The sequence below is a fragment of the Mirounga angustirostris genome, unplaced genomic scaffold (assembly GCF_029215605.1).
Source record: "Mirounga angustirostris isolate CCGP_5_RB_7025 unplaced genomic scaffold, mMirAng1.0.hap1 SCAF_5, whole genome shotgun sequence".
Classification (NCBI taxonomy): Eukaryota; Metazoa; Chordata; class Mammalia; order Carnivora; family Phocidae; genus Mirounga; species Mirounga angustirostris.
In genome coordinates this window covers 159860949-159870639 of record NW_026991713.1, presented here as the reverse complement: position 1 = coordinate 159870639, position 9691 = coordinate 159860949, and the positions used below count along the sequence as shown (strand labels likewise).

Sequence of the window (9691 nt, the reverse complement as noted above, 5' to 3'; positions counted from 1 at the left end):
ACCTGGTTGGAAAAGACTGGAAGCAAATAATTGCCCATGAAATACATAATTACCGTTTTGCTTCGAGTGCTGAGAACTACGGGGTGCATTCGAGTTTGTCTTTTAGGCAGTAATGTTTAAGCTGAGAACAGAAGGCTAAGAAAAAAACGGGGATGTGGGAGGGTGTTCACTTAGAGCAGGGAAGGAGTGTGAACTGTGAAAGGAATTGAGGGAATGCCCTTGAAGCCGGGGCCACGTAGGGACTGTAGGGACTGTAGGGTGGGCAAGCCAAGGTTCGGGGTTAAGACTTGCAGTTTTTGTAGGTTCCTGGAGACTAAACATAGTGATTTAAGACATGGAGTCCAGAGCCAAGCTGATCGGAGCTCTGCCTCTTATGAGCTGTGTTCCTAAACCATTCTGGGTCTCAGTTTCCTGATGTGAGAAATGGAGATGATGATAATCCCACTTCTTAGATGATTGTAAAGATAAATGATATTTAACGTTAATGAAACACGTAGAGCCCTGTCTGACATGTAGTGGGTGTTAGTGGTGGTTGATTAAATAAAGAGGTAAATACATACATTGGTATTGAAGACTTGACGGTAGTGTGTGGTGAAATTTGGGAAGCTAAAAGCCTTCCAGCCAACTTCATTTCTTCTCCAGTGTTCAGGTGCTGTTGACCACATGTGTAGAACTGTTGAATTAGAAATAATGTTCGCATATCGACTGCTACTTGCTAAGAGACTCTGAAGTGCCATTGAAATAATCAGAAAATACTTTTCAGTAGCATAGTATAATTTTATTTAAAATGTATTGGTAGTCTTGATTATTTAGTATTTGTTGGTAAACGTTTTAGCAAACTTGCCTACTTAAAACAAAGTAAGTTAACTGTAGAGTAATTCAGACACAGCCAAAGGACAGAGAAGTAATATAACTAGAGCTTTCCTTTTCTTGACTCTCTAGGGGATAGTTTTTGTAATTTCTCTGTTCTTCTTTGCCTCAGTTTTCGATGCCCCCCTGTGTCTGCAGCCATCTAAACATTGTAGGGCAAGTTTGGGTTTGGAATTGCAGAGAGTACAGTGGTACCCAGCCCAGAGTGCACATCAGCAGAGCCTGTGGGGCTATTTAAAGAAAACACAGATGTTCACGTCCTCCTCTACACTCACTGAGTCAGAGTCTTCTGGGATGGGCCCGGGGCTCTAAAGACCACGTATATTTGTCATCTGGTTGCATTTCATGAAAGCCTTTTTAGCACCGGGCTTTCCTTTATCTGAACAACATGCAAGAAGATTGGGAGAATCCATAAGTTAACGTTTGAGGACATTTTGCAGGGCTCTGTCCTTCCAAGTTCTGTGATACCGTGATGTGCATCTTCACTGTAGTGTGTTAAACCCTTAAACTTTGTCAGAAAGTCATGTGATTAATAACGTAGAGATTCCTTGCGTGAATCGTGGGCAGATCACTTTGTGCCTCAGTCCTGTGTTTGGAATGGGGATAAAAATGGTAGCCCACCTTTGGGATGTAAGGATTAAATGAGCAATAGATCCAAGGCAGTTAGCACCGGGTCTGACACAGAGTGAAGCCTTCCCTAAATAATTCTTACTTCTTTTGCTTTCCCTCCATTATTTATTTATTTAAATACAGATTTTATTTACTTCTTTATCTTAGAGAGAGAGAGAGAGAGAGTGCATGCCCCTGGCGTGGGGCCAGAAGAGGAGGGAAAGGGAGGGGGAAAGAATCTCCAGCAGAATCCACACTGAGTGTGGAACCCAACTTGGAGCTCAGTCTCGGCACCCTCAGATCATGACCTGATGTGAAATCAGGAGTCGGACGCTGAACCAACTGGGCCACCGAGGCGCCCCTTGATTTCCCTCCATTCTGAATATTATTTGGTTCCAGCTATGTCCTAGCTGTGGGTTAGGCTGGTTCCTGCTGCCCTAGGTTACAGCCATAAAGCCCCTAAAATCGCACTAAGAAAGCCAGTTAGCCTCCCAGGACACCTAGGATTCCCTCCAGGAAAGGGAACCATCCCTTCCTCCCGTGACGGTGGTCAGCATCCTCCACAAAGGCCACTGGAAGCACAGCTGTCGTTAAACACAGTGGCTTCGTTACTCATCCTGAGGGGGAACCCACGTCATGGGGACTGTGGGGCTGATCCGTAAGAAAGAGGGTGTTAGAAAGAACTTACAGGATTTGGGCTTTGGGCGGATGTTTTTGGGAGTGTTCAAGGAAGCAGGGGTGTGCTCTGGTCTGGGTGCTGAGGCGAGGCGAGGCGAGACAGTTCTGGGATCGGGTAGCTCCATCAGTGTTTTCTAGAAGGAGGTGTGAAGAGCGTGACGGACGGTGTCATTCACAAGGAAGACACTCGCTGGTATCAGGCGGGAGAGAGGAGGATTGGCATTTGGGGGTGGGCACGACAAGCTGGTTTTTGTCTGTTTGGACAAAAGAGCAAGGGGTCCTCTTTGGTGTCCCTTCATCACCGGGGCCACGGCACCTCAAGCTGCTGTTCTGCGAGGTCATTTGCGTGCAACCGGAGAAGCACGTGGCGTCTCCTGGAGCGCCAGGCCCGCGGCGACCAGCCGTGCAGCCCGGCTCATGGTGCCAGGCCGCCTCCTCGATGTCAGCACTGCTCTTGCTTCTTTGCCAGTGGAGGGGGGAAGCCTTCAAAAGACAAATAGGTGTTTGCAGGGCAGAAGAAACTAGCCTGGCCGTGGAAGCCCAGGGCTGTGTCATCGGCACCTGACATTGGGCCAGGGAGCGGGGAGCAAGAGAGAATTCTGGGGAGGTTGTCAGAGAATGACTCGTGCGAGGACCAAGGGGTCAAGTGGGGGAGCTGACGTGCTCCGGGTTTTCGGACGGTCCCCAGGAGCCTCGTGGGAGATGCACTGCTGACAAAGAGCAGGTCTGTTCCCCTTTCCTTCCCTGTGGCCACAGCCCTGGCTCCGGTCCCTTCTCCTACCTGCTCTGTTGCAGCAGGTTCCTCTTGTTCTGCCTGCTTCTCATCCAGCTCCCTCTCCCATCCACGTGCTCCTGCTCTGGCCAGGGTGATCTTCTTGGAATCCCACATCTTCTCCTGTTACTGCGTTCCTCGAAACCCTTTGATTCCCCATCAGCCACAAGGTGAGAATCTGTACTGTGTGGCGACTCACTTTGCTTTTCCTGATCCTCTCACGGTTCCCTGGGTCTCCCGCTGCCAACTGGAAATCTGTATTTCAATGTCTCCGAATTATGGCAAATCCATTCTTTCCAAAACTTCTCAAGATCCCCTTCCTGTATTCTCCTCCTCCCCACCCCCCCCACCCCACCCCAACTCCGTGAATCGGGCCACTGTGTCCTTCAGGTCCCACGTGCAAAAGGGAGGAGTCCTCTTGGAACTCTGCTTTTACTTCCTTACCCCCTTGTGTGATCATTCTCCCAGACCTGTGATTTTATCTGCTAAATATCTCTGGAATCTACTTCCTTTTCTCCACCTCTGCTTTTGCCCTCTCATTCCGAGTTAAGGTCATTTGTGGTCTGCGCCATGGTTCTAGTCTGCTTACTGAGCTTCCAGGCGCTTCTACCGCCTCCAAATCCCTATCTCCCCCTGAAGCCAGAGGTTTGTGGAAGGCCCATTCGTTCATGTCACTGCCTAGTTTCCTGGCTTCTTGTTGCCGTTCGAGATAGACCCAAACGTTCCTTCTGTGTGTGCACGGCTGCTCCGTCCTTCTTCTCCAGTCTTGCTTCCCGCTCGCCTTCCCTGCTGTACTCGATCCGGTCATTCCTTCCAATGTGCCCTGTGCCCGCCGGCCTTGGGGCGGCTCGGCTGCTCCCTCTGCCCAAGATGCTCTTTCCCCCACCCGCCTTGCCTCACGAGCTCTCATCTTCCCTCAGATGACTGCAGCAGTCACTGCACATTCTTTATTGAACGCCTTCTCAGTTGCCAGAGGCTCGGTTCTTGTGCGCTTCCCGATGTGACCCAGACAGACCTCGGTGGAGCTGTTAGGAAGCCTTTCTTCCAGGGAGAGAAGCAGCCAGGAAACACAGAGGCAAGGAATCTGGCACATCAGGGGTCCTGGATGCTGTAGGAGCGTTGGAAGGGGTTGTCCTCTGAGCTGGGATGGCCAGGGACGGCCCCCTGAGGACAAGAGTGGGGAAAGCCTTGCAGGAGGTTGAGGGAGTGGGCCCTGTGCATGTCTGTGGGAACAGTGTCCCAGGCAGAGAGAAGGGCGAGTAGGAAGCCCTCCGTGGAGGGAGCTGGCCTGACTTGTTCCAGGAATGACAAGGCCAGAGTGAGGGAGAAGGGGAAGAGTAGCAGATAGGGTGTTAGGGACCTGGGATGGTGGCCACTGGGGGATTTTGAACTGAAGAATGAGGTGACCTGACTTGGGTTTTAATGGGATGAGTTCAGCTTCTCTGTTGAGAACAGCGAGGGGGGAAGCAGGGCGATGAGTTAGTAGGCTCCTGGAATATTCCAAGTCAGAGATGCTGCTGGCTTGGATCAGGATGGTAGGGGTGGAAGTGCTGAGAATCGATCCAGATTCTGGGTACGTGTTGAAGGGAGAGCTGATGGGATGTACTGACAGATGGGATGTGGGTGAGGCCGATGAGTCCAAAAGGTGCCCAGCCTTCTGGCTCGTGTGAGATGCGGCTCCCTCCGGAGGCCCCTGACACCCTCGACAAGGTCCAGCCCCTTATCTGTTCTCTGTGCATCTCCTCTGGGGCAGTCAGTCCCGTTGCTCCGCAGACATCTCGTTTAATGTTTGTCTGCCCCGTGGGAATAGCGGTGCCGAGAGGGACCATGTGTGTCTCAGTGCCATGAGCCTTGTAGACCCCTAGTAAGTATTTCTGAGCCGGCCGAGTGATGAGGAACTGAATGGAGATGCTCATGGTTCTCTTTCCTGATGAGGGCTCCCAATTCCCATGTTCTGTTTCCCTGGTTTTGAGTGGTCTGTGTGTTTTAGAAACCAGGCCAGGGGCTGTAAGACGGAAATGGTATTGTGAGAATTGCAGAAGTTTCTCTGATGTCAGCCGCGTCGAAAAACGTCGCCCTCGACGTGCAAGTGGGTCAGAGGATCACCTCTTGGGAGAGGCAGCATTTTCTGGAGGGCCTAGGCCTTGCAGCTCACTGATGGCATCTTCCCGGCTCTGTCCAGAGTGCAGGGCTGGGATTTTGATCTGAAATATTCTGAAGGTGGGGGCTGCTGCTTTTCCTCCCCAGAGAAGACATGTCACTTGCGGATGAGAATATTCTGGTAAGGATAAATTAGCTGCCAAATTTGCCCATCAAGAAAGTCGAATAAATAATGGCTTTACTGGATTTGCGCTGCCTCCCCCCCATTTTTTCCAAAAGGGAACAAATTAATTTTTGAAAAGATCTGTGAAAAACAGTGGTCTCAGATCTAGAATACGAATTATTTTTCTTTTATGGTTAATTTTTTTTAAGGTTTTATTTTTAAGGGATCTCTCTGTACCTAACTTGGGGCTAGAGCTCATAACACCCAGATCAAGAGTCACATGCTCTTCCAACTGAGCCAGCAAGGTGCCCCTTCAGGGTTAACTTTTTAAATGACAAAAGTGAATACATATCCCCCACTCAGCCTCATTTGAATATAGTGTGCCTACAGGTTTTCATGCCTACAGTTTTTTAATGTCTGAATGTTTTTCCACAGTGGGGTTGTACTTTACGTGACGATTCTGTTTGTTATTTGGGTGGCTATGATTTTGCTATTAAGATAGGGCTGTGATGAACATCTTTGCATGTGTGTTTGAGTTTTCCCTCGAGATAGATTTCAGGGTAAAAACTTCTGCAAAATGATCCTCAGGAGTGGTTATGTCATTTTTGGTTCTCACCCATGGTAAATGAGATGGTAATGACAGAATATTTCTCAGTCTTTTAAATTTCTTGTCAAGTGGCAGGGGAAAAATAATGCCTGTTTCAATTTTTATCTCTCTCTCTCTCTCTCTATCTATAAATGTATGTTTTATATTTAAATTTAAATATGTATTTATTTTATATATATTTGAATTTATAGATGTAGCTCTATGTATTTATACACATACAAACATATTTCTAAAGATTTATTTGAGAGCGAACACGGGGGAAGGGCAGACGGAGAGGGAGAGAGAGAATCTCAAGCCGATTGCCCACTGAGTGCAGAGCCTGAATGGGGCTGGATCCCACAACCCTAAGACCATGATCTGAGCCCAGATCAAGAGTCAGATGCTTAACCGATTGAGCCAGCCAAGTGCCCCTTACATTTATATTTTTATAATCACCTGTAATACTGAGCAATTTTAGTTGGTCCCTATCACTGATACTTTTTTCACGGATACTTTTTTACATGAATCCTCGCTCGTTATCATTTTCCTGCTGGGTTGTTGTCTTTTTGTTTGGGTATTTATATTTTTCTTATTGATTTGTAGGAACTTTTTATAGGTCGGATAGTAGTCCTTTGCCTCTGTACTCGTTGCAGTATTTTCTCCCAAACGATTGTCTTTCGGTTTCGCTTGTACCATACATTTCAGGATACATTTCATTCTGAATCTCTGTGGTGCCCAATCTCATAGTCTAACTTTATAGCTTGTGGCTTTGGATAGTGCTTCAAAAGACCATTTTCAATCGCTGCATTTTCTTTTAGCACTTTTAGGGTTTGGGCTTCTGTTGCTTAGACCATTCATCTGTCTTTATTATTTTGTATGTTACAAGGTAGCACTTTTGTCCCTACACCATCTAGTGATGGTCTGTATCCCCCATGGATTTGAAAGAGCCCTTAAATGCTAAATTTTTATATATACTTTGACACAGACATGGGTATATCGTTCTTCACTTCCAGTTGGAATTGCTTTTTTCCTTTTGATGCCTGAACATTTTGCCTTGCGATATAACTTAGTTGTGAATTGATTGAGAGCGCCTATAGCTTGCTTCTAGAGTAAGAATAGGTTTGTACCGCTGAATAGCACCCTTTTCTTAGTTCATTTGAGCAGCTGTACTCTAGGAAGAAAGAAAAGAAAGGGACCCTGACAAAAAACATGTGTCTAAGCCTGTGAAAGCAATAGCTTTTTAGGTAGTCCTGCCATGTAGACTTCAACATACGTGTCATTGGCTGGAAGTCGTCATGTGGCCCTACCCCTAGCTGCAGGGACGTGGCGGGGGGGAGAATTTCTCACAGGGCAGATTAATACCTCGAACAAAATTGGGGCCCTCTTCGTAAGGAAGCAGGCGTAAGTGGATATTGAAAGGGGAACTCGGATTGGGGCACCTGGGTGGCTCTGTTGTTAAGCCTCTGCTTTCGGCTCAGGTCGTGATCCCAGGGTCCTGGGATCGAGCCCCGCATCGGGCTCCCTGCTCAGCGGGAAGCCTGCTTCTCCCTCTCCCACTGCCCCTGCTGTGTTCCCTCTCTAGCTGTCTCTCTCTCTCTGTCAAGTAAATAAATAAAATCTTTAAAAAAAAAAAAAAAAAGAAAGAAAGAAAGGGGAACTTGGTGGGTCAGCTCCATCTCTCATCTTTTTTTCTTTCCTTTAGAATTTCCCCAGGTAGGGGTGCCTGGGTGGTTCAGTCAGGTTGAACATCTGACTGTTGATCTCAGCTCAGGTCTCGATCTCAGGGTTGTGAGTTCAAGCTCCACATTGGGCTCCGTGCTGGGTGTGTTGCCTATTTAAAAAAAGAAACAAAGACAAGAATCTCCCCAGGTATTCTTCAGTGACAGAGGTGGGACGGCAGGGGAGAAAAGGAGATAATTTGTAAAATAAAATGCTCAGGTCTCATTGTTCAGCTTGATGAGCATTAAGAAATGTATACAGTTGACTCTTGAACAACATGGGTTGGAATTGCATGGGTCCACTTATAGGCAGATTTTTCGATAAATAGAATACAGTACTGTAAACATATTTTCTGTATGATTTTCTGAATATGTTCTTTAGTGTACTTTATTGAAGGAATACAATGTATAATAAATGTAACATACAAAATCTATGTTAATCAACCGTTTATGTTATCAGTAACGCTTCTGGTCGTCAGTAGGCAATTAGCAGGGAAGTTTTTGGGGAGTAAAAGTTAAATGAAAATTTCGGACTGCACAGGGGTCAGCGCCCCTAACCCCTGGGTTGATCAAGGGCCAACTGTATATCTGTGCACCATCCCCGAAAACTGTATCTGAAACTCCAGAAGTTTCCTTTGTATGTCTTTCTAGTTAATCTCCTTACCTCCAGTGGTCATTTTCTGATTTCAGGATCTATGATAGAGTATAATTGCCTTTTCTTGTACGTCGTGTAAATGGAATCAAGCAGTATGTATCGTTTTGTCTTCTTTCACTCAGTGTGTTCTTTGCGATTTATCCATGTTGTGTGCACTTATCCAAGATACACAAAGCCAGATCCTACTACTTTAAGTGGTAAGGACAGATTTTAATCAGCAATGACTATTGTAGTCAGGAAAAGAGTCCAGCTTGAATGAAACTCAACCTTGATTTGTACAGAGGGTATTTTATGTTTTAAAGATTTTATTTATTTTTTGACACAGAGAGAGAGACAGCTAGAGAGGGAACACAAGCAGGGGGAGTGGGAGGAGGGAGAAGCAGGCTCCCTGCTCTGCAGGGAGCCCGATGTGGGGCTCAATCCCAGGACCCTGGGATCGTGACGTGAGCCAAAGGCGGAGGCTGAACAACTGAGCCACCCAGGCACCCCACCGAGGGCATTATAAAGAGAGGATGAGGGAGTCATGCCAGAGGTGAATTAAATCAGAGAAGTAAAAGATTACAAAAAGTGGGAAACGTGAAACCCCCTGCATTTACTCACTGGGAGACAGAGGCCAGACTTTTCATTGTTGGCTGAACAAACCATGGATGCCTTGAGTTTTCTCAGTAGGGACTAAGGGTGACTGGAGTCACCCTAGGGGTGGGGTCTTGAGCTGTTGTTAGGAAGTATGTTAGTGTTTGGGCGAGTCTGCATATGATAAGCCAAGGTTGAGGCCCCTTTGAGAAGAGGGCTCAGAGGAGTCAGGCTAGCGTTTGCTTAAGGAGAGAGTCTTTGTGAGTGTAAAATGGTGTGGTCCTTTGTATGTAGTGTGCATATACCACAATTTTTTCATCTGTTCATCTGATGATCAGGCATGTTGTTGTATCCAATTTTTTGGTCATTGTGAATAGGCTACAATAAACATTCTTAGAGCAGTCTTAAATTTCTCTTGAAATTGCTTAGTGGAATTGCTTAGTCACAGCGAAGGGATATATTGAACTGCTAGACTAATTTCCAAAGTGGTTTATCAGTTTACACTTCCCACCAGCAATACTCCAGTTGCTCAGCATCCTCGTGAACATTCTGTGTTGTCAGTGAGGGTGAAATAGCATCTCATTATGGTTTCACATTGCATTTCCCTGGTGAAGCATGATCTTAGGCACCTTTTCGTGTGTTTCTTGGGCATTCCGACATCTTTTGTGACCTGTCGAACGTTCAAGTCTTCTGCCCGTTTTTGTTGTTAATGTTGTTTTTGGTTTTGACTTATTGGAGTTTATTATATATTCTGAATAGGAATTCTTTGTCATACAGATGTATTTTAAAAATACATGTATAGGAAAATAAAAATTTTAAATACTTAGAGTAGCATCAAAGCACGTAAACTGGTTGGGGTGACTGGCTGGCCCAGTTGATGAATCATCTGTGTTTTGATCTCAGCTCAGGTCTTAAACTCAGGGTTGTGAGTTCAAGCCCTGCACTGGGCTCCATGCTGGGTGTGGAG

General features: G+C 46.5%; 1 protein-coding gene across 3 annotated transcripts in view; it reads left to right on the top strand.

Moving 5' to 3' along the window:
• Window positions 1-9691, top strand: part of LOC135364282 (thyroid receptor-interacting protein 11-like) — a 79756-nt gene that overhangs the window by 46128 nt on the left and 23937 nt on the right. The gene's annotated exons all lie outside the window — the stretch shown is intronic.